At 37.5% G+C, this 25,926-nt stretch overlaps 1 protein-coding gene and 2 long non-coding RNA genes across 3 annotated transcripts in view; 2 read left to right on the forward strand and 1 right to left on the reverse strand.

Annotated features, from left to right (window-relative positions):
- Nucleotides 1-25,926, forward strand: part of LOC145518095 (uncharacterized) — a 574,529-nt gene that overhangs the window by 85,532 nt on the left and 463,071 nt on the right. The gene's annotated exons all lie outside the window — the stretch shown is intronic.
- On the forward strand, nucleotides 599-9,813 carry LOC145516513 (uncharacterized). Its single transcript, XR_014061436.1, has 2 exons — nucleotides 599-1,429; nucleotides 9,079-9,813. It is a non-coding gene; the product is annotated as an uncharacterized LOC145516513 (long non-coding RNA).
- Nucleotides 1,043-11,092, reverse strand: LOC145516512 (uncharacterized). Its single transcript, XR_014061435.1, has 2 exons — nucleotides 9,076-11,092; nucleotides 1,043-1,418 (listed from the first exon to the last, which is right to left on the reverse strand). It is a non-coding gene; the product is annotated as an uncharacterized LOC145516512 (long non-coding RNA).

Raw genomic sequence — 25,926 nt, forward strand, 5'->3', positions numbered from 1 at the left:
GACATATTTTAACTCTATATAAAAATGTTCCTATTTGCTTAAATCTTTTAACTTACATGGACATGTTTAGGTCTCTGGACTTCTGTCTTGCCTTAATGTGTAAACAATATTGAAATTAAGTTTTTACACAATATTTTCTAATCTGTCATGGGTGGAACTATGTCCCTTTAAAGGATGAGTTGAAGTCTTGACCCCTAAGATCTCAGAATGTGATCTTTTTTGGAAACAGCATCATTGCTGATATAATTGGTTAAGATAAGGTTATTATTTTAGGAGGGTGGACCCCCAATCAAATATAACCAGTGTCCTTTTTTCAAAACATGTCATGTGAGGAGATGGGCATGCACACTACGCATGCCTTTTCCTTCTCTCAAATTTGAGTGCCACATCAGGGACTCAAGAGCTGTTGTGTGGTGGACTTCACAGTAACGTCTTTGGGTTGTGATCAGGACTGACCAATGCATTTTCTTTTCAGATAATCTAAGGGTAATTTAGCATTGAAGACTCTCTGATTGTGGATTAGTTTCATGGGGCAGGCATAACAAAATACCACAAGCAAGGTAGCTCAGAACAGCAGAAAGTTTTTATATCATGGTTCTGGAAGCCAGAATCAAGATCCAGGTGTCTGCAGGACCATGTTCCCCATTATGGTCTTTGAGAAGGATATGTTCCAGGACTTTCCCAGCTTCTGGTGGTTTATTGTCTTTACATGAAGTGTGCATGTCCATCTCCTCACATGACATGCTTTTTTGAAAAAAGGACACTGGTTATATTTGATTGGGGGTCCACCCTCCTAAAATAATAACCTTATCTTAACCAATTATATCAGCAATGATGCTGTTTCCAAAAAAAGATCACATTCTGAGATCTTAGGGGTGAAGACTTCAACTCATCCTTTAAAGGGACATAGTTCCACCCATGGCAGATTCGAAAATATTGTGTTAAAACTTAATTTCAATATTGTTTACACATTAAGGCAAGATAGAAGTCCAGAGACCTAAACATGTCCATGTAAGTTAAAAGATTTAAGCAAATAGGAACATTTTTATATAGAGTTAAAATATGTTCATGAAACTTGGAACACCTTAATTAGTCAACAGTAGGATGTTGTAGCTATGCAAAAAATATACAGCTGAGAAGACTTACTGATATGGAAAATATTAATGTTAAATGAATAATGGTTACATGATTATATTGTTTTATCACTTAAAATATTTGCTGGCCTCTCAGGGATGCATTGGAGGTTCAGTCACTCAATCTGAGCTTATAGTCCATAAGGCAAAAAATAAACATAGTTATTCAAATTATTTGCTACAACTGTAACTGATGCTGTAAAGAAAATCAGTGTTATAAAAATATATGTATTTTTGAAGGATTGGAAGCCAAAGTATCTCTGATATTTTCATTTGAAAATAAAACTAGAGATTACGTGCCTAAAGCAACTCCCAGCAAAGAACCCCAGACGCTCGCATCATCCGCCACCAGCAAGTGGGGGCTGAACGGAGAGGAGCGGGCGGCATTGCCTAGGGTAAGGACCGGGCCCGAGTGCCCCGAGGGCGATCTGAGGGAGCTAACGTGAGATAGTAACCTAAACTGTGGGACAGCGAGAGAGAGAGAGAACTATCCCGCGAAAAGCCCAACTCTAAGGCACTGCCGGCCCGCTCACAGAACAAAGGACTGAGCGATACCAGAGGAGAGCTAGCCGGCTGCGGACCGCCCCATCCCCCGCCGGACACAGCGGGCAGGCGGGGCCCGCCAGAGCCGGAAAGGGGCAATCTCGGCTCCAGAGAGGGCACCCCCTACCAAACTGCAAACAGGCTCCCAGTTTCTAAGCAAAGACTGCCTGAGATCCCGGAGGGTCGACAGCCGCCGGGAGGGTAGCAGCCAGAGACCAGCTCCCCAGAACCGACACAAAGCACACCGGAGCCGGGCGCACCCGTAAACCGAGGCGGGGACCAGGGTGGTGATAAGCCGCACCGCCCCAACAGGGGACAGAGCCCTCGCCAAACTTCTGGCCGCCTGGGCAGCTCCGACCGGGAACGGCACAAGCCGCGGGCGAAACCGAGTCTGCGCCTTTGTGGAGTAACCGGGAGCCTGAACCTGAGCGGCTTAGACCTGGGAAGTGCACGCAGCTCAGGGCCCGCTCCCCGGCCGAGTAACCTGAAGCCTGAGCAGGGTAGACGGGGAAAGCACACATGCCGTGAGCGGGGGCGAACCCAGTGCGGCCGAGACACTGCGAGCTTACCACACACACGCCAGAATTGCAGTGTTCCTTCCTCCCCACAGCACGATTGAACAAGCGAACCTAAAGAGATCACCTCCACCGCTTTGTTGCAGGGCGGAAATTAGATACTGAAGAGATCTCCAAACAGAAGCCAAATAAACAGAGGGAAGCGCTTTGGAAGGGACAGGCCAACAGATTAAGATCCCTGTAGTTAATACCGATTGCATTAAAAAGGACCTATAGATCTTGAAAAGTATAAGCAGGAATAAGGATCTATCTAAAACTGAGCAGATCCCACACTGCTCACAACAGCTCCAGAGAAAGTCCGGGATATATATATTTTTTACTATTTTTTTTTTTTTTTAATTTTTTTTTTTAATTAAAAAAAATTTTTTTTTTCTCTTCTTTCCTTTTTCTTCAAGTCCTCTATTACACCTTTAACTTTCATTTTCATAACCCACTATTAACTTGCAAAAAAAAAAAAAACAACCCTATTTTTGAAGCAAACTACATACATATATCTTATACCTTTTGTGTTTTCTTTTTTTTAATGTTTTTTTTCCTGTTCTACATTTTTTTACTGTTTCTTTTTTTACTGTTTTACTGTTTTTTTTCTTTTTACAGTTTCCTTTTTTCTTTTTTTTTTAGATTGTAAGTTTTATAAGAGTCTAACCTCTACTCTAGATTTTTAATCTTTGTTTTACATATTTGATATCAACTTTGTACATTTAAGAACCCAATCTTTAGGACCCATTTTTACTCAGGAGTGTGATCACTGGCCTGATCACTCTCTCCCCCTATTGATGCTCTTTCTTCTCCCCCAGGGAACCTCTATCTCCCACTCTCCTCCTTCTCTTCTCAACCCAATTCTGTGAATCTCTGAGGGTGTTCTGGGTACCGGAGAACACTTCAGGAACAAGATACTGCCCAGATCTCTCTCTCCCCTCTTAATTCCTCCCTTTCTACTCATGCTCACCTCTATTACCTTCCTCCCCCCTCTCTATGTATCTCTGTGAATCACTCTGAGGGTTCCAAACTGTGGAAAGCACAGAGGGAAGTGCTTACTGGCTAGATTGCTCTCTCCACATTTGAATTCCCCTCTTCCCCTCCTGGTCACCTCAACCCACCCCCCCCACCTCATCTCTCCATGTAACTCAGTGAACCTTTCTGGGTATCCCTCACTGTGGAGAATCTTTTCACCATTAACCTAAAAGTTTTATTATTGAGGCTGTATGGAAGGAGAAGTCTTGAGGCTACTGCAAGAATAAGACTGAAAGCCAGGGGAAACATTAATTAATAAGAGACCATCCAATAGCTTCCATAAATTCACTGAAACCAAGCTCCACCCAAGAGACAATAAGTTCCAGAGCAAGACATACCACGCAAATTCTCCAGCAACGAAGGAACATAGACCTGAGCATCAATATACAGGCTGCCCAGAGGCACACCAAATCCATAGACATCTCAAAAATTAATACTGGTCACTCCATTACACTCTAGAGAGCAGAAATCCAGCTCCACCCACCAGAACACCGACACAAGCTCCCCCAACCAGGAAACCTTGACAAGCCACCTGTCCAACCCCAGCCGCAGTGAGGAACCTCCACAACAAAGAGGAACTTCATACTACCAGAATACAGAAGGGCCACGCCTAACACAGCAATCTAAACAAGATGAAAAGGCAGAGAAATACTCAGCAAGTAAAGGAAAATGAGAAATGCCCACAAAGCCAAACAAAAGAGGAGGAGATAGGGAATCTATCTGAAAAAGAATTTAGAATAAGGATAATAAAAATGATCCAAAATCTTGAAAGCAAAATGGAGTTACAGATAAATAGCCTGGAGACAAAGATTGAGAAGATGCAAGAAATGTTTATCAAGGACTTAGAAGAAATAAAAAGGAATCAATATAGAATGAATAATGAAATAAAGGAGATAAAAGACACTCTGGAGGGAACCAACAGTAGAATAACGGAGGCAGAAGATAGGATAAGTGAGGTAGAAGATAGAATGATGGAAATAAACGAAGCAGAGAGGAAAAAAGAAAAAAGAATCAAAAGAAATGAGGAAAACCTCCGGGACCTCTGGGACAATATGAAACGCCCCAACATTCGAATCATAGGAGTCCCAGAAGAAGAAGATAAAAGGAAAGGCCATGAAAAAATACTCGAGGAGATAATAGTTGAGAATTTCCCTAAATTGAGGAAAGAAATAGTCACAGAAGTCCAAGAAACCCAGAGAGTTCCAAACAGGATAAACCCAAGGCGAAACACCCCAAGACACATATTAATCAAATTAACAAAGATCAAACACAAAGAACAAATATTAAAAGCAGCAAGGGAAAAACAACAAATAACACACAAGGGGATCCCCATAAGGATAACAGCTGATCTTTCAATAGAAACCCTTCAGGCTAGAAGGGAATGGCAGGACATACTTAAAGTAATGAAAGAGAATAATCTACAACCCAGATTACTGTACCCAGCAAGGATCTCATTCAGATATGAAGGAGAATTCAAAAGCTTTACAGACAAGCAAGAGCTGAGGGAATTCAGCACCACCAAACCAGCTCTCCAGCAAATGCTAAAGGATCTTCTCTAAACAGGAAACACAGAAAGGATGTTTCAACACGAACTCAAAACAACAAAGTAAATGGCAACGGGATCATACTTATCAATAATTACCTTAAATGTAAATGGGTTGAATGCCCCAACCAAAAGACAAAGGGTTGCTGAATGGATACAAAAACAAGACCCCTATATATGCTGTCTACAAGAGACCCACCTCAAAACTAGGGACACACACAGGCTGAAAGTGAAAGGATGGAAAAACATATTCCATGCAAACGGAGACCAAAAGAAAGCAGGAGTCGCAATACTCATTTCAGATAAAATAGACTTTAAAATAAAGGATGTGAAAAGGGACAAAAAAGGACACTACATAAAGATCAAAGGATCAATTCAAGAAGAAGACGTAACAATCATAAATATATATGCACCCAACATAGGAGCACCACAATATATAAGGCAAATACTAACAAGTATGAAAGGAGAAATTAACAACAACACAATAATAGTGGGAGACTTTAATACTCCACTCACGCATATGGATAGATCAACTAAACAGAAAATTAACAAGGAAACACAAACTTTAAATGATACAATAGACAAATTAGATTTAATTGATATTTACAGGAGTTTCCACCCCAAAACAATCAATTTTACCTTTTTCTCAAGTGCACATGGAACTTTCTCCAGGATAGATCACATCCTGGGCCATAAATCTAGCCTTGGTAAATTCAAAAAAATTGAAATCATCCCAGCCATCTTCTCTGACCACAATGCAGTAAGATTAGACCTCAATTACAGGAAAAAAACTATTAAAAGTTCCAACATATGGAGGCTAAACAACACGCTTCTGAATAACCAACAAATCACAGAAGAAATCAAAAAAGAAATCAAATTATGCATAGAAACGAATGAAAATGAAAGCACAACAACCCAAAACCTATGGGACACTGTAAAAGCAATACTAAGGGGAAGGTTCATAGCAATACAGGCGTACCTCAAGAAACAAGAAAAAAATCAAATAAATCAACTAACTCTACACCTAAAGCAACTAGAGAAGGAAGAAATGAAAAACCCCAGGGTCAGTAGAAGGAAAGAAATCTTAAAAATTAGGGCAGAAATAAATGCAAAAGAAACAAAAGAGACCATAGCAAAAATCAACAAAACTAAAAGCTGGTTTTTCGAGAAGATAAACAAAATTGATAAGCCATTAGCCAGACTCATCAAGAAACAAAGGGAGAAGAATCAGATCAACAAAATTAGAAATGAAAATGGAGAGATCACAACAGACTCCACAGAAATACAAAGGATCATAAGAGACTACTACCAACAGCTATATGCCAATAAAATGGACAACTTGGAAGAAATGGACAAATTCTTAGAAAAGTATAACTTTCCAAAACTGAACCAGGAAGAAATAGAAGATCTTAACAGACCCATCACAAGCACGGAAATCGAAACTGTAATCAGAAATCTTCCAGCAAACAAAAGCCCAGGACCAGACGGCTTCACAGCGGAATTCTACCAAAAATTTAGAGAAGAGCTAACACCTATCCTACTCAAACTCTTCCAGAAAATTGCAGAAGATGGTAAACTTCCAAACTCATTCTATGAGGCCACCATCACCCTAATTCCAAAACCAGACAAAGATGTCACAAAAAAGGAAAACTACAGGCCAATATCACTGATGAACATAGATGCAAAAATCCTTACTAAAATTCTAGCAAACAGAATCCAACATCATATTAAAAAGATCATACATCATGACCAAGTGGGCTTTATCCCAGGAATGCAAGGTTTTTTTAACATCCGCAAATCAATCAATGTAATACACCACATTAACAAATTGAAAGAAAAAAACCATATGGTTATCTCAATAGATGCAGAAAAAGCCTTTGACAAAATTCAGCATCCATTTATGATTAAAACCCTCCAGAAAGCAGGAATAGAAGGAACATATCTCAACATAATAAAAGCTATATATGACAAACCCACAGCAAACATTATCCTCAATGGTGAAAAATTGAAAGCATTTCCCCTAAAGTCAGGAACAAGGCAAGGATGCCCACTTTCACCACTACTATTCAACATAGTTTTGGAAGTTTTGGCCACAGCAATCAGAGCGGAAAAAGAAATAAAAGGAATACAGATAGGAAAAGAAGAAGTAAAACTCTCACTGTTTGCAGATGACATGATCCTCTACATAGAAAACCCTAAAGACTCTACTAGAAAATTACTAGAGTTGATCAATGAATATAGTAAAGTTGCAGGATATAAAATTAACACACAGAAATCCCTTGCATTCCTATACTCCAATCATGAGAAAACAGAAAGAGAAATTAAGGAAACAATACCATTCACCACTGCATCAAAAAGAATAAAATACTTAGGAATATATCTACCTAAAGAAACAAAAGACTTATATATAGAAAACTATAAAACACTGATGAAAGAAATCAAAGAGGACACAAACAGATGGAGAAATATACCGTGTTCATGGATTGGAAGAATTAATATAGTGAAAATGAGTATTCTACCCAAAGCAATCTACAGATTCAATGCAATCCCTATCAAGCTACCAATGGTATTTTTCACAGAACTAGAACAAATCATCTCACAATTTGTATGGAAATATAAGAAACCTCGAATAGCCAAAGCAATCTTGAGGAAGAAGAATGGAACTGGAGGAATCAACCTGCCTGACTTCAGGCTCTACTACAAAGCCACAGTCATCAAGACAGTATGGTATTGGCACAAAGATAGAAATATAGATCAATGGAACAAAATAGAAAGCCCAGAGATAAACCCACGCACATATGGACACCTTATCTTCGACAAAGGAGGCAAGAATATACAATGGAGAAAAGACAATCTCTTTAACAAGTGGTGCTGGGAAAACTGGTCAACCACTTGTAAAAGAATGAAACTAGAACACTTCCTAACACCGTACACAAAAATAAACTCAAAATGGATTAAAGATCTAAACGTAAGACCAGAAACAATAAAACTCCTAGAGGAAAACATAGGCAAAACACTCTCCGACATAAATCACAGCAGGATCCTCCATGACCCACCTCCCAGAATATTGGAAATAAAAGCAAAAATAAACAAATGGGACCTAATTAAAATTAAAAGCTTTTGCACAACAAAGGAAACTATAAACAAGGTGAAAAGACAGCCTTCAGAATGGGAGAAAATAATAGCAAATGAAGCAACAGACAAACAATTAATCTCAAAAATATACAAGCAACTTCTGCAGCTGTATTCCCGAAAAATAAACGACCCGATCAAAAAATGGGCCAAAGAACTAAACAGACATTTCTCCAAAGAAGACATACAGATGGCTAACAAACACATGAAAAGATGCTCAACATCACTCATTATTAGAGAAATGCAAATCAAAACCACAATGAGGTATCATTTCACACCAGTCAGAATGGCTGCTATCCAAAAGTCTACAAGCAATAAATGCTGGAGAGGGTGTGGAGAAAAGGGAACCCTCTTACACTGTTGGTGGGAATGCAAACTAGTACAGCCACTATGGAGAACAGTGTGGAGATTCCTTAAAAAACTGGGAATAGAACTGCCATATGACCCAGCAATCCCACTGCTGGGCATATACACCGAGGAAACCAGAATTGAAAGAGACGCGTGTACCCCAATGTTCATCGCAGCACTGTTTACAATAGCCAGGACATGGAAGCAACCTAGATGTCCATCAGCAGACGAATGGATAAGGAAGCTGTGGTACATATACACAATGGAATATTACTCAGCCATTAAAAAAAATACATTTGAATCGGTTCTACTGAGATGGATGAAACTGGAGCCCATTATACAGAGTGAAGTAAGCCAGAAAGAAAAACAACAATACAGTATACTAATGCATATATATGGAATTTGAAAGATGGTAACGATAACCCTATATGAGAGACAGAATAAGAGACACAGATGCATGGAACAATTATATGGACTCTGAGGGAGAAGGTGAGGGTGGGACGTTCTGGGAGAATGGCATTGAGACATGTGTATTGTCATATGTGAAACAGAGCACCATTCCATGTTCGATGCATGTGACAAGGGCTCAGGGCCGGGGCAATGGGATGATCCAGAAGGATGGGATGGGGAGGGAGGTGGGTGGGGGGTCCGGGAAGGGGAACACATGTAAACCCATGGCTGATTCATGTCAATGTATGGCAAAAACTATTACAATATTGTGAAGTAATTAGCCCCCAACTAAAATAAATAAATTTATAAAAAAAAAAAAAAAAAAAGAAAATAAAACTAGAGCTGTTTCCATTTTAGAAAAATACATTAGAGCATGAATTTATTTCTGTAAACAATGAATGATGGATATAAAAGATATGGCTTCTTGCTTCACAAGATTTGGATACAATACATTCATTTTTAAAAAGCTCCAAGTAATTATTTAAGCATCCCAGGCTTTCAGTGGCTTTTCATGGAACAAGGCATAAAATCTCAGCTGCTTGTTAGGGCTTTTAAGTTCTCCTTTTCTGGTTCTTGTCTCCATCTGCAACCTAATCTCCTATCAGAGTCCTTCCATTCTCTACTAGCTTGCTGCTTTCCAGCCACACTTATTTTCTTTCTATTCCTCTAATATGCCAAGCTTGTTCTGGCCACAGGGCCTTTGCTCTTGGTGCTTTTTCTATGCACAAAGCTGTTCACCCAGCGCTTGGATAAGGTAGCCTTCTGCTCATCATTTCAGTGGGCATTCCTGACAATTTAGCAGTCTATGCCAAACCCACTCCTATCGTATTGCATTTTATTGGTTTTGCAGCAGTTTCATTTTCTGAAATCATCTAGTTAAAAACAATCAGTTATCTATTCTCTTTCTCTCTGTCTCCAACAGTATGGTCGTACCATTTGACAGCCAGCCTGTGGAAATATAATTAGGTAGAGGAGCACATTTTTCAAAAGGTGTACCTCTTCAGCACATTTAAGGTATGATGCTGGCATAATATTTAAGGTTTTGATGATAGCAGAGAGAAAATAAGACCAGAAATAGATCAGGAAGATAGACCAGTGGTCCCTCACCAACAATGACTCAGGCCCTGCTATGCTTAACAACTCTCATATTAGAGCCTGGTTATGGTGTCCTGAGGGGCTTCCCAGGTGGCTCAGTGGTAAAGAGTCATCTGCCAAGCTGGGGATTAGGATTCAGTCTGTGGCTGGGGAAGATCCCCTGGAGAAGAAATGGCAACCCACACCAGTGTTCTTGCCTGGAGAATCCCATGGGCAGAGGAGACTGGTGGGCTACAGTCCATGGGGTTGCAAAAAGGTCGGACACATCTGAGCAACTAAACAACATATTCTGTCTTACTTTTGTTGACTGAATGAATGAGGGAAGGAAAGAAGAAAGGGAGGGAGGAGGGAGGGAGAACAGTTCTCAGGGCAGTAAGTTCAATCCTTTCCTCTTGAAATCATCACCCCATTCTCAATCATTCTAGAAGCCTTTATGCTTCCTCTGTTTGAATGAGCAAGTAGTGCTTCTAATACCACAAGGATCTACAGAGAGAGCTGACAACATCCTTCTATACCAAACAAGGTGCTGTTCTGCTGTAAGAATTAATCCTAAAAATAATATTTCTGTTTAGGAGTTAAGACAGCATTTATCTCAAGTCATTGTTTTGGCCTAATTTATAAACTCCGCTCAGGAGACTTCTGTCGATCAAAGAAAGACAAGAGAAGTTTTAAGGGGAGCAAAAGAGGGGCTTTGAACATGCTGTGTTTACAGTCTGACAAATGCTCCCGCACACATCCCCTGAATCTGTTTGATTTCCTTCCCTTTTCCTCCCTTGCTGAAACCTAAATATTTAATGTGTGAGAGTCTGTTCAGATAAAAGTGGCTCAGTGCCAGCTCTGGGTTAGTACTTTGCCTGAGGACATGAACAATTACAAACTATGGAGAGTTATGTATATCCAGTGTTGTCAGTATCAGCTGTAATAATCAATGGGCTTTTTGTTTTATTCTCGTACTTAAACCAGCATCTGCTCTATCCTCATAACAGAAATGAATGGGTTTTTGAAACTGTATTTTATTATCTATTCGGCTTTGTGTTTGAAGATCAATATGGTTGCACACTTGATTGCATTTCTTCGTACCAGTAAGTTTTCCCTGTAGGCTCTTTTTAATTTGTTGAAATTAACTTCAATCAGGGCTTCTTATTGTCTATAAAGCCCACATTTAAATTAAAAATGATTTTTTCTCCAAAAATAGTTTACTGCTTCTGGCTGTGTTCTACTCACTATAAACACACATACACACAGAGACACAAACCCAAGCCAATAAACAAATTTAAAGAAAAGTGCATCATAGTATACTTTATAAACATAAACATTTTATAAACTTATGGAAATTTTACATTAAAATGTGTGAAAGTCGGGCAAATGAAGATTTGCAAGGGTCTAATGTAATTGCACCCTGATATCGCTGCATGATGAATCTCTATTGTATTTGTTCTTATGTGTCAGCTTATTGTGTTTTCATTTAACTTAAATGAAAGGAAATATTCAGTATTTCAGTTTACAGTATTAGTCTTCCAGTTTTTGGTCCACACTTCCCTTAGTTAAAATGACTTTCTTCCTATTTAAGTTCAACGGTAGGAAATTTTACTAAGAAACTCTATTACAGAAGGTTTTGATTACTAAATTCAAAATATCCCTTCACCTTTTGTAGCGTAGAATCTTCCCTGTGCTCCTAAATTTTCAGTCTGATCAGTATCTAACCGATTATTCTAAATATGTTTAACATTTTGCATTTGGAAACATTTAGGCTTTTCAACATTTACATTATCTAAAAATATTTATTGGACAATATACTTTGCTTGTGACTACCCATAATTCACTTCCAAACACTAATATGAGACTTGAATATATTTTTTAATTTAAATTCTAGGAGCAAAGGTGTAAATTTTCTCTACATTTCAACTTACATGTTAACCTTTGTTTATAAATGAGAGATAAGAAGTGTCAAGTTCAAACAATAATGTTTCATGAGTAAGTGAAAATGGGTTGGAAGAGAAAACTGTATGTAAGCTTAATAATGCAGTGTACTACCATAAACAATATAATGAGAGCAGACTGTATTTGTTACTCTTTTGTGTTTCACTCCCTCTCACTCCTTTTCCTACTTTGCATTTCTTCATAGCACTAATCACCTTGGTATTAAATAAATGTTTTAACTAAAATATAGCATATAGAAAAATGAAAAGATTATATGGGTTATTTGCTCTACTACCCAGACTAAGACATAGAATGTTACAACCTCCAGAAGACTTGCAGAAATCCCTTCATCCTCTCCTCCCAAAGTAACAACTCTCTGTCTTGTAACACCATAGATTAATTTTGCCTCTTTGTGATCTTTATATAAGTGAGATCATACCATATATAATTTTTGTGTTCAGCAGTTTTTGCTCATGATGATTACATTTGTGAGATACATCTTTATATTTGTGTACTGTAGCTCATTCAGTTTAATTATTTATTCTATTGTATAAATAAACCCCAGTTTTAAAAATATTCATTTTACTATTACAGACGTTTTTATTGTATCTGGTTTTGGACTATTAAACATTGTCCTCCTATGAACATTCTGGTGCATGTCTTCTGGTGCATAGACATATGTGGTTCTACTGATTGTATACCTAGAGATGGGAATGTTAAATTAGAGGGTATGCAAATCAGCTTTGGTAGATACTGCCAACCAGTTTTCCAAAGTAATTGTACACATTTCCACTCTCACTAGAAATGTGTAGGTGTTTCAGTTGTCCTACATACCTGTCAACACTTAATATTCTCGATTTTCAGGCTTTAGTCACTCTACCTGATTCTTCCTACTAAAATTTGACTTTTATGACAGTAGGGATTTTATCTATTAGTATTTAGTTAATTATCATTTCCACAAATGCTTGAAGCTTGTGTTTCAGCTAATGTTGAATGAACAAATGCTTGCATGGTAGGGCTGTAGGAAAAAAGGGCAGACTTCATTCCAAAGTCTAAGATTTTTTATCTACTGGTATTAACTTACCCTACTCTGGACAACCATGATGCTTGTCTGTATTTTTGCATTGACATTTAAATATTTATGCCATGAGTTACATATTTTGATGTACATTTCTTATTCCTCCTGCTAGAACCAGAGTTGCTCAGTCTTGACAGAAGTGGCATTTTGGGCTGGATAATTCTTGGTTGTGAAGGGCTGTCCTGTGCATTGTAAAATGTTGAGCAGCATCCTTTGGCCTCCACACACTTGATGCCAGCAGTACTGCCTCCCCAACTGCATCCTGCCTCCCCATAGTGGTGACAGCCAACAATGTCTCTAGGCGTTTCCAGATGTCACTGAGAAACAGATTTGTTCTCCATTAAAAAAACTAGTAAGCTAGATAATAAGCAACATGAGAATAAATGTATCAACTTTCCCTCTTCCCAAGTTTAGCACAGAGTTTTATCCATAGTAAATACTTCAGCTATTCAAGATTTATTCAGTTGCCTCCTTGCTACATATCAAAATCACTTGGAAAACTTCAAAGGAATAGAGATTCCTCGAGTCGACCCACACCCTACTGAATCCAAGCCTATGGGATAGGCTTGAGGAATCTGTGAATGTGAAAGGCTTTCAGGTCATTCCAATGGGCAGCTTAGTCTGAGAATGACTACTTGTTAGGTGTCACATTTTTTAGTTCAGAAATAATTCAAACTGATTGTCAGATCATACTGCACATGTGTATGTAGATACAAAGTGCTTCCCCTTTAATAAATGTAGATACAGGTTTTATCCTATTAGTTTCTTATCTGAAAACCATGTTCAATTCAGTCTAGGCAATTTGTGGCTTCAGTGGCTCAGATGGTAACGACTGTGCCTGCAATGCAGGAGACCCAGGTTTGATTTCTGGGAGAGGAAGATCCCCGGGAAAAGGAAATGGCAAACCCTTCCAGTCTTCTTGCCTGGAGAATTCCATGGACAGAGGGGTCTGGGTCTGGCGGGCTACAGTCCATGGGGTTGTGAAGAGTTGGACACGACTGAGTGACTAACACTTTCAGATATTCTACAATACATTTTAGAGTTATTATTCCTATGAAGGTCTTTGTTTTGAAACATATCTGCAGTTGCAATTATTTCTTATTCTTTTAACTTCTGTGAGAAATATGAGAGAAAGATGTTGTTAATTATTCCTTTTTTGCATTGTTATATTCACCTTTTGGGGTAAAAATCTTAATCACAGCAGATGGCAATGAAAAAGAAATAGTGACTTCTTCAGAAATAAAAGAAGAAATCGATTTATATGTGCCTCTCTTTTATTTTGAATTGCAAAATTCAGCAATATAAAACATAAAAAAGATTGTATTTTGCAGCTACATTTTTTCAAGTTATATATACATTGGACTGGTAAAATTACATTTTTATGTAATAGAAAGGCAATTTTTATATTTAACTTTTAGTTTTTTTATTGATTCTGGGATAGTTTATTGTCAGGCTTCTGTGTGTTTTCTTAGATTTACCAAGTAAAAAGAAATATATTTTGACTTCCTGTCACCAACTACAACTGATAGTATAATGTAAATTTTCTTCTATAAAAATTCTGAAGCATCTGAAAGCAGTTACTTGAAAGGTGAAGTAAGATAACTACTGATTTTCCAGTTTTCTGTTTCCTCAATATTTCCTTTGTTTGCATCTATTCCTTAGGGGTCATTGCCATAAATGTGCAGAACAACCTGGAGTGATGATTAAATTAAGGGTCCCCTTCATTGTGTACATCTAATTTATTGACAACTGGAAGTGAGTTTTAGGCCTATTATTGAAACATTTCAACTTAAAAAAAAATCATCTGTGCTATATGCTGCCTGTTCCCTGTCAACATGTATTCTCTCCTTCTTCCTTATGTCCAGAACTTGATATTTTTTAGAGTGGTAATGAGTCCAATTTAAGGTAAAAAAGCAAACAAAAAGATTCTAGATGTCTTTGGTATCCATAAGTGACCATGTGATACAATTCTGATCAATAGCATATGAGCAGAAGTTACCCAGCAGGATTTCTAGGGGAGCTCTTCTTACTTTTAACTGGCATGGGCTTGTTTCTTTTTCCCCTTTACTCTTACTCTTTTTTAAAACAATTGATTAATTTTTAGTTACATTGGGTCTTTGTTGCTGCAGGCGGGCTTTCCCTAGTTGCGGAGAGAGGGCGCTACTCTTCATTGTGGTGCAGGGGCTTCTCGTTGCAGTGGCTTTTCTTGTTGAGGAGCACAGGCTCTAGACACGTGAGCTTCAGTAGTTGGGGCACAGCGGCTCGTTAGTAGTGGCTCACAGACCCTAGAGCATGCATTCCAGTAGTTGTGGCACACAGGCTTCGTTGCTCCGCCGCAGGTGGAATCTTCCTGCACCAGGGATCGAACCAGTGTCCCCTGCACTGGTAGGTGGATTCTTATCCACTGTACCACCAGGGAAGTCTTGCTCTTGCTCTTATTCTCCTCTCCATGACTTGAAGGTAAATGGCCATATTTCAACAAGGAGGTAAAAAATCATGAAATCATGAGGACAAAAGACACATGATAATTCTCACTCAATAGGAAGAGAGAAAAAAGAGAGAAAAATGCATCATCAAAAACATGATGATGCATTTGAATGCATCATTAGAAATGTTATATGAGAAAATAAAACTATTACTCAAGACACTTCACACTGTGCTTTCTGTTATGTTCCACTGAACCAGTTCCTAGCTGATGAACCATCCTTGCATCATAACCTTGTGACAGGCCTTGTTCTTGCCTCACTTGGTCTTTTGAAAACCTTGTTTCTCCTTATTCTTGAACCTAAAGCCTTTTTTTTTTTTTTTTTAATATTCATTCTGTCTTTAGCAGTATTACTGACTGCCTATGTAATTTTTACGAAGTTTAATTTGGGTCTTCTATTATATTCTACCTACTCTGTTTCAAGAAGCTAGTTATATTCCAGAATCTTTCCATTATTTGCTCATGCTTAATTCTGCAAAAGCATGATGATCCTTCGCTGTCTGCTTTTATTGAAGAGTGGAACCCTGAAAAATTGGTTGGAATTTATAGGCACAAGTTTCACATCAACTGGGGCTTCCCTCTAGTTTAAAATAGGCTAGGCTGTGTGTCTGGGGCTGTACTTCTCTTTTTTTCCAAGATGCTGTCCATCTCTTCTGCTGTCTCCCATTGCAGAGTTCTGTTTCTTGTGTGCCAGAGAATTAACTCCAGTCTTCTCCCATGGTGGAGAACAGTTGGTTGCCTGGCTGGCTGGCTGGCTGGTGAGGGAGTGAGGATTGTCCTGTGAGAGTTTCTGCCTGGTTCTTAAACAGCTTTTCATTCTTTTACTACTAGTTTCTGGGGCTTTGTGGGTTTTCTGCTATAAATCATGTTGCCTCCTTGCTGTCCTCATTAGCAGCCTTGATTTGAGCTTTTACAGTTCTGTTCTTCTGTTATGACTCATTCATTGGTTTCTACTTCCAATATGTTGTTATTGTCTTCTCTTTTGATGTTTTTGCCCTTATGGGTTTATGCCTTAAAACACAACACAACAAAGCAAGCTTGTTTTGTGTACACTAAAGAGGAAGCAGAGATTAGTACATATTTCCAATCTCTTATCTTTAACTGGAAAATTATACTTTCATTCCAAATATTTATTATAAATATAACAAATATTCATTGTACTAAATGATGAAACATTTAAAAACTGATGGTTAACATTATTGTATTTCTTTTGAATCTATATTACCTGCACATATATTTAATACCAATTTAAATGTTTAATATTTACACTTATGATGTATAATTACATATTAAATAAATATTAAAGATATGAAATAACATATATAAATGCATAATAACATGTATATTTAAGTAAATTGCCATCAATTTTGTATGTAGCTTGCTTTTTAAAATTTACTATTGTATCATGAGCATTGACTCATAAAATGATAATTGGAGCATGAGTTTTAATGGCCTCACAATATTTGATGTTGTCAGTGAATACAATTTCTTCAAAGTATTTACTGTTAGTCACTAAGATTGCTTTCTGGAGTTCAGCTTGTTTTTGATGAGTGTCCTGTTCCCATCTCTGTTCTTCACAAGCAGTACACTTACCTTCATCAGACGCCCATGATGTAGAGGAGTTCCTTGACCTCTGTTTATTGACAGAGGAGTATTACTAAATCAGCTCTGGAAGATCCTTCAAAAATACTCAAGAAAATCCTTCTTAAGGAGCAGAGCAGCAGTTACTGGAATCTCTCACCGTGCGCACTCTTGCTACTGCTATATTGTGTGCCTGCCTGTGTGTGTATATTTGTGTGTGTTAGTGTGTGTTTTATGGTTGAGGAGAGGGCAATAAAAATTCCTTCTTTTTTAAACGCACATGGGCCACCCAGCATGCATGGACTTTTACACCCTTCATGGGGTAGTGTGGCCAAACTAATGGTTTTATGAATACCACTTCCTTTGACATTCCTATGGTATACAAATTAACATTTATTTATTTATTTTAAATTTTTTTATTGGAGTATGGTTGCTTGACAGTGTTGTATTCATTTGTGCTGTACATCAAAGTGAATCAGCTATACATATCCATGTATCCCCTCCCTTTTGGATTCCTTCCATTCAGGTCACCACTGAGCACTGAGTAGAGAGCTCCCCGTACGGTGCGGTAGGCTCTCATGAGTCATCTGTTTTGTACATAGTCGTGTCTAATGTAATCCGTATCTCCCAGTTCATTCCCCCCCTTGGTAGCCATACATTTGTTCTCTACATCTGTGTCTGTTTTTATCCTCCCAAAACAGCTTTGGGTTTGAGACTGGACTGTCCATGACTGTAACCCGTGTACATGCATACTGAATTTATTTCCCAGGTTTTGATTCTGTTCTAAATGTACAATGGCAGCATCTTATTTTCTGAGAATCATGATTTAATTTTTTCAGAACATGTGTTTAGTATGAAAACTTTAACTTCCAACAAGACCCCATACTCCATTCCCATTCTTGCAAATGCCAAGTAAACTATATCACATAACTGAGACCACTTCTTGAGTCTGAAGACCAGTTCTGCCACCAAGGTATTGTTGAAACTGTGAAGGTGAGATCATTTAGCATGAATGAAGTTGCTAATCTTTTCTAAGCTTCACTTGCCTCATGTAAAAATTAAAATATATCTCTCCTCTTTTCCATCAGAAGACTGATAACAAGGTCAAATGAGATGATTTCAAGTTATTCATAAGTATTTAATGGACATTGCAGAAGATCTGAGTCCTGAAAAGAGAAGTTTTCTCCTCATTTCTCTACCTTAAATGCAAGTTCCTTTATAACAAATGCCTCTCTTCTATGCTTCCACAGCATTTTTGTCAAGTACAGGCAAGATTATCTGATGATAATGTTTGTTTTTTTTCCTCTAAAATCTGTACGTTGAGCTCCCAGAGGGTGGGGATTTTGTGTCTTAAGTCCCGGCATCTTAACAGAGTACCTGACATGCAGTAGGTCTTAGTTAATGATTGGGAATTGAGTCAAGTGGGGAATGCTTTGAGAAGGGCTTTAGAAATATAAAGTACTTTGTGATATTGTCTTCTGTGTAGGGCTTTGCATTGTACAAAGTTCTTTCACATGTATTATTCATTTACTTGTATTTGATCTTCCTGGCGATCCTGTGAAGGCAGATGTTAATATCTTTATTTTGCACAGAGGACTTAGAGTAAGATAGGTTTTGGGGTAAGAAATGAAAAAAATGATTAAGTATCCTTTGCAGTTTATATGAATTTATGAAAAGAAGTCCCTTGGTTATTGAGTGTGGGACAGTGCCATTTTGAGAAACGGAGACACATTCTTCACAATTCAAAGCTAAATAATCATTCGATTTCTACTCGTCTTTAAACATCTTAATGAACTAATCAGAGACACAAATTCAGTGCTGTTCTTTCAGAAACATGAAAGCCGTATTCTGCCTTTATAGTAAAATGTTTTAATGTTTAGTTCTTGTTTATAACTTGCTCTCTTTATACTGGTGGTTTGCACTTAATTTGGTGTCTCTTTTGTCCATAATCTCTTTACCTTTAAGTGATCTTTTATCTTTCCTGGAAATAGCTGACAACACTGTTTCTCAGTTCAGGACGTTTTCATAATTACATTTTTAGCCCTGAGGGAAAAACTGTACACCTCATCAAATCCTTGAGCTCTGCAACTGAGTAACTTTAACAACCCCAAATACCACTTGCTGCTATTATAACTTAATTGTGAATTAGGTAAAATAAAACTGCTTTATGACTTCTGACAATGTTAAATTCTGCTAAATGGAAGTGTTTTATATAGTGTTTTAATGTTACCAGTAAGTCAATAATATGGACTGTCTCAGGTGTTCATTTTCATTGAGAGACCTTGACCCACTGAACCAGTATTCATCAACACTAATTTAATCACTTTTACATTTTCTGGTACAAAGCTGTTCCTCAGCGTGACAACATGGTGCTGTTTTTTGTTTGTTTTGCAACAGTCTTTGTTTATAAATTCAGCACTTCTCAGTAACGTATTTTAGTTGGTCTATTTTCTCACAATTTGCATGCCACTGAGTTTTCTTTTCTTTGTTAAAATTTATTTATTTTTAATTGAAGGATAATTGCTTTACAATATTGTGTTGGTTTCAGCCATACATTAACATGAATCAGCCATAGGTGTACATATGTCCTCTCCCTGTTCAACCTCCCTTCTACCTCCCACCCCATTCCACCCCTTGTAAAATAGATGTGCTGTGCTTGCTTAGTCGCTCAGTTGTGTCTGACTCTTTGTGATCCCGTGGACTGTAGCTCACCAGGCACCTCTGTCCATGGGGATTCTCTAGGCAAAAATACTGGCATGGGTTGCCATGCCCTCCTCCAGGGCATCTTCGCACCCCAGCGATTGAGCCAAGGTCTCCCGCATTGCAGGCGGATTCTTTACCATCCGAGCCACCACAGAAGCCAGTGGGAATTTGCTGTATGACTCAGAGAGCTCAAACCAGTGCTCTGTGACGGCCCAACTGGGTGTTATGAAGAGGTGTAACTGGGGCTATCTTCGGTGGACTTGCCATGTAGCTGCAGTGATTCTTCCCTTGGGCCAATAAGCTACCCCGATCTGGTACAAATAGAAATCCTCTGTTAATTTTGATATTCACCAAGCTTCCTTCTCTTTTGCATTAATTGTATATTGGGCTGATTATTGCACTGTGCTTAGTCACTCAGTCGTGTCCTGTTCTTTGCGACCCTATGGACTGTAGCCCACCAGGCTCCTCTGCCTGTGAAATTTTCTTGGCAAGAATACTGGAGTGAGTTTTCATTTCTTACTCCAAATTATTATTATTGCATTAGTTTGGGTCACTTTTCCATCAGAAAAGTGAAAGAAGAATATTGTTGAAGGTGTTAACAGAAGGAATTCTGACTTGCACATTTCCTTACATGAAAGTGCAGAGTATACAAGGCTCTTCACCATCTGATACACGTACAACTAACTATGTTCTCTACTCCAGTTTTTGTCCTTATAAATCTTATGCTTCAGGCAAACCAGAGTATATTCCTACCATCATCTCAGGTAGTAGCGTCCCCCTGCCATTCTCCATGCTTCTCCCCCTCCAGGAGTCTCTCACCCAGCCTGGCTTTCAACGTCCAGTCCAAGTATCGGCTCTTCCCCACCGGGGGTACTACTCTGCCCCTTCACAACTGTCCCTTACTCCCTCCCGCTTCCACGTGAAGTAGGCGTAAATGTTCTCCCAGTAGTGGTAAATACTGTTTTAATGTGATTATTTGGTTTCATAATGTCTAATAGTCTAATAGAACGCTAGAGAGATGAAACTTCCCTCTAAGCATAGCGTTGCTTTCCCTGTATCCCATAAATTTTGATGTTAAATGTTTAGTATCATGTTCAAAGTATTTTTTATTTCCCTGTATTTCCTTATCTCCTTTGACTTTGAGTAATTTTAAATATTTTGCTGAGTTTCCAAATATTTGGGGATTTTCCACATATTTTTAAATTATTTCTAATTTAGTTCATTTGTGGTGAGAGAATCATGAGTACTGTCATTATTTCAATTATTTTAAACTTCTCATGATGAAATGGTAGGATGACATCTCCAACTCAGTGGACATGAGTTTGAGCCTGGCCTGCTGGAGTCCATGAGGTCGCAAAGAGTTGGACACGATTGAGTGACTGAACAACAACAAACTTCTCAAGTTTTATTTCATGGACCAGCATACAATCTGTCTTTGTGACTATTTAATGTACTCTTTAAGATATATATTAAGATTTTGCTCTGTGCTGTATTCTATAAATATTGATCGAGTTATATTGATTGAGTTATTCATATCTTCTTTACTGATTTTCTCATTACTTCGATCAGTTGCTAAGAGAGGGGTGTTAAAATATCCAACCATAATTATGGATTTCTGTTTTTCTTTTCAATTGTCTATTCATGTATTTTGAGATTATTTTTAGATGTATATGCATTTAGGATTGTTATATCCTTGTTTTTTCAAAGGAACCATTTGTATGTTTATTTTTTAATGAAGGCTTTTTTCTTTGTTTCTTTCCATTTTTTTTTCTTTTTTTTTGGCCATGTGTGATCTTAGTTCCCTGACTGGGGATTAAACCTGTGCCCCTTGCAGTGGAAGTGTGGAGTCCTAACTGCTGGACCACTAGGAAATTCCCAAGGATTGTTATATCTTCTTGACTTCTTGACTTATTATTATAAAACGTTCCTCTTCACTCTGGTAATAGTTTTTGTCTTGAAGTCTACTTTGATGTTAATATAGCCCTTACAGTTCTTTTGATTAGTATTTGCATGGTGTATCTGTTCCCATCTTTTGATTTTTAACTGACCTGTATCAGTATATTGAAATTGGTTTATTGTAGACAGCACATAGTGGGGATTTGTTTTTTTATGGCAATCTCTCTCTCCAACATCCCTGCCATATCTGAGCCTGGTTCTGATGCTTTCTCTGTCTCTTAAAACTGTATTTTTGCCTGTTTTGCATTGTAATTTTTTGTTGAAAGCCAGACATAATGAACTGGGTAAAAGAAATTGCAGTAAATACACCATTAGTGATAGGATGGTAAGGGATGGGTAGAAAGAAGCATCCTGTAGTCTTATGATTGTGTTTAAGTCTTTTGCTGAGCTTGTGTCTCTGGGATGTGACCTTCACAAGAGCTTCTTACTGATCTTTCCGTTGGTGAAACGGAAAGTCTCCGAGGGGCTGGAGTTGGGTATTTTCTTTTCCCCAGGTTATTTAAGGTCTGGTAAAACCTCAATAGATTCTGTTCTGGTAAAATATTTTCTCTTGAGGGAAGACCTTGTTAAGAACAGAATGCTCTGGGCTTATTTCAGAATAGCTATTTTCTCCCTCATCCTGTGAAAAGCATGAGGTTTTTTCCCCTCCAGTCTTCACTATGAAAATCTCATAGTGCTCCTGGAGGTAAAATACAAAAGTACAAAGGTGCCCCTAATACCAGACACCCTTGGAGTTTTTAACTCTCAGCTTTATCCAAACTGAGCCTCCAGCAATTTGTAGATTACAATTTATTTTCCTGCCCAGAACTGGTTCTGTGGCACTTTCTGCTTTGGTAATTCTCTGTATCTACTGGGCTATGTTTCCAATTTTGAGGGCATCAGTTTGCCCTGTGACTTAAATTCCCTGATGGGGTTAAAAACAGTAGTTGATGTTCAGTTTTCTTCAGCTTTTTGCTTGTTAAGAAAGAGTGATGATCTTCAGATTCATTACATGCTATACTGGGAACTGGAAGCCAGTCTCTTCCTTTCAGATGAAATATTAGTTCTTTTACATTTAGTTATTTATACGGTTGAATGTAAGTTCACTGTCTTGCTATTTGTTTTCTACATGTGCTTTATTCTCTTTGTTCTCTCTGTCCCTTTATTTTCTGCTCTAGGTTTGATTATCTTTTAATGTCTTGTTTCATGTCCACGTTAGCTTATTAGCACTACGTCTGTATTTTTATAAGTTTGTATTTTGTAAGATACTTCTGTACTTCTGTATGTTACAAGTTTATAAGATAGTTTTAACTTTAAACACTTTACCTTCAAATAAAGTCATACCATTATGTCATTTTATATATAAGAAACTCACAATAGCAATTTTCCCTTTTTGTTACAGATGCTGTCTTAGATTAAATTAATTGTTGAAATATCCATATATTTTTAGTAGTAGAGAGTGACTCTCTTTATAAAAGGGAACAGAAATTAATGAATGATAGTCTACTAAAATCTAGCACTTAAATTTTAAATTTAAGTATAGAGTATTATATAATTATTGCATAACAGAAATATAATGTATTGAGAATAAAATATATTCACAAACATACGACTCCTATATATATCATTTATTAATTGTTTGACTCACATTTTTATTATTTTTTCACTCAAATTTGATACAGCTGATACTTCAAACAAGTACTTTTCAATGTCAATTTTCTGTTTCACAGGAATAATATTTTATCTCTCTAACATTTGCATTTCAAATATCATTTTATTAGAATAAAATTTATTTCATTTTAAAAAGAAATATTAAAAAATAGAATGTCTTTACTATGTAGATTCAGTGTAAAATTTCCTAAGCAATTTTATATTCAAAGTATATGGAAAAAAGTTAAGATCAGCTCTAAATTTATATCTCAGTCTCAAGTAGCCTGATTAAATCTCACTGAATAAAATGACATTCTTTCCATAAATTGAAGAAAATGTCTCTATGAATTCAATCTGCATTCTTTCCTATGGACATTCTTTGCAATATTAAATTTTGACATTGTAAAGTGTACTCTCTTCTACCATCTCTTATGCTTAATATGGCATAGTTTTTAATCTTCAATCTAGAGTTTCATTCTTCAAGTGTATATTTTATCTAAATGTTTTCTGAGAAATGCTTTATTTTGTTAGGAAAGAATAAAATGAAGCTACAGCAATGTAAATAATTTCAGGGAGAAAAGAACAGAAATACTTACTGGTTCAGATACAGATGTGTCCTGTAAAATGTAAAGTAATGCTCTAAAATATGAATATTTAAACTTTTTAAAAAAAGTTCCTTCTCCCACCAGTGTTAATACCACCCCATTTCTGTATTCTCCTCTTTAGTGAAAGTATCCATGAGTTGCTATAGTCAACTTTTTTCCAGTTGTTCTCCTCCTTTCTTTCTGTCCTCCTCACTCTTTCTTTTGGAAACCTTTTGTTTTGCTCTACTTTCTACCATAAGTAAAAGTTAAATGAATAGTATGAGAAACTCCTATATATCCTACATATGAACTCTCCATTTGTTTACATTTTTGCTTGGTTTGCTGTATTCTCTTTATCTGTCTATCTATATACACATCCATCCATACACATACATACCCTCATCGCTTTTTTTTCTTAGCCATTTGAGAATCTGCAGCCCTTCCCAAGGCTTCCTTTATCTTTGTTGACTTTGTCATCATTCCTAAATGCACTCCTTTTAGGAGTGTTTTCTCTACCACTCTATTGAAATAGTTCTCCTTCATGAGTAGTAATATCCACAGAGTTAATTCTTTCTTTTTCCTGTTTATCACCATTATATGCATATATTCATTCATTCGTTGTTTAGTCACTAAGTCATCTGACTCTTTCATGGCCCCATGGATTATAGCCTGCCAGGCTCCTCTGTCCTTGGGATTTCCCAGATAAGAATACTGAAGTGGGCTGCCATTTCCTTTTCCATCCACAGTATTAACTCTAATGGGTAATTTTCCATCTCACCTGACAACACCATTTGACACAACTGGTCACTCTATCTTCCTTGATTCAAGTTAATTAAATCTTTCAGGACCCCACTGTCTTTTAATGTTTTTCCTGCCTCCCTTACCTCCTATTCTCAGTTTTTATTGCTGGTTCCTTTTCTGCTCTGCCACCTCCTGCAGTTGGCTAGCCCCAAAGGCTCAGTTCTAGGACATCTTCTCCTTTATCTACACTCACTCCCTAATGGATCTTATACCATGTCAGTGGCTTTATATTCCATCTACATGCTTGTTGTTCAATTGCTAAAGTTGTGTCTGACTCTTTGAAACCCAGTGGACTGCAGCACACCAGGCTTCCTTGTCCTTCATTATCTCCCGAAGTTTGCTCAAACTCATGTCCATTGAGTCGATGATGCCATCCAACCATCTCATCCTCTGTCGTCCCCTTCTCCTCCTGCCTTCAATCTTTCCCAACACCAGGGTCTTTTCAGATGAGTCAGCTCTTCGCATCAGGTGGCCAGAATATTGGAGTTTCAGCTTCAACATCAGTCCTTCCAATGAACACCCAGGACTGATCTCCTTTAGGATGGACTGGTTGGATCTCCTTGTAGTCCAAGGGACTCTCAAGAGTCTTCTCTAACACCACGGTTCAAAAGCATCAGTTCTTCTGTGCTCAGCTTTCTTTATAGTCCAACTCTAACACTGTATGTTTCAGAAAAATGTTTTTGTCATTCTCTTGCTTAAAAATATAAAGTTCTAATACAAAGTATTATAAAATGTCACCATTGGATAGTTTATTTTTATCATTCACATCTCAAATTTTATGAAATTTTTCATTTTATTTTTTTAAATTAAAAATTTTTTTTGGATGTTCTGGCCCTTAGCTGTGGCACTCGGGTTCTCTAGTTGTGGTGCTTGGGCTCCAGAGTCTGTGGGCTCAGTATTTGCAGCCTGTGGGCTTTTCTAGTTACTGTGCACAGGCCAGGATCTTTGTTCCTAAACCAGGAATCTAACTCTAGTTCCCTACACAGAAAGGCGGATTCTTAAACACTGAACCACCAGGGAAGTCCCTGAAATTTGTTGAAATTATCAGAGAATTTCCTTCTTCTGTGCTTCGAAATGTCTCATGAATCCTTTAAATTTTTATATTCCTTTTGACTGTTTCTCAGTGCTGATTTTATTACTGTGTTTAGGTTACAATCTATACAATACAGTTTTATAACGTTCTAGTTTGTTTAACCATAAATTATATGTTGTTTTATAGGTTATCATTTCTGTTTTTTCTCCATGCAATGTTTATTTTAAAAAATATATAAATTGATAAAATAGTGTCAAAGTTAGTATATATGTTACTATTTATAGCAGTATATACTAGTATATATGTTACGAGGCATCAATGGT

Source organism: Giraffa tippelskirchi, chromosome 8 (assembly GCF_054371585.1).
Source record: "Giraffa tippelskirchi isolate mGirTip1 chromosome 8, T2T-mGirTip1v1.2.pri, whole genome shotgun sequence".
NCBI lineage: Eukaryota > Metazoa > Chordata > Mammalia > Artiodactyla > Giraffidae > Giraffa > Giraffa tippelskirchi.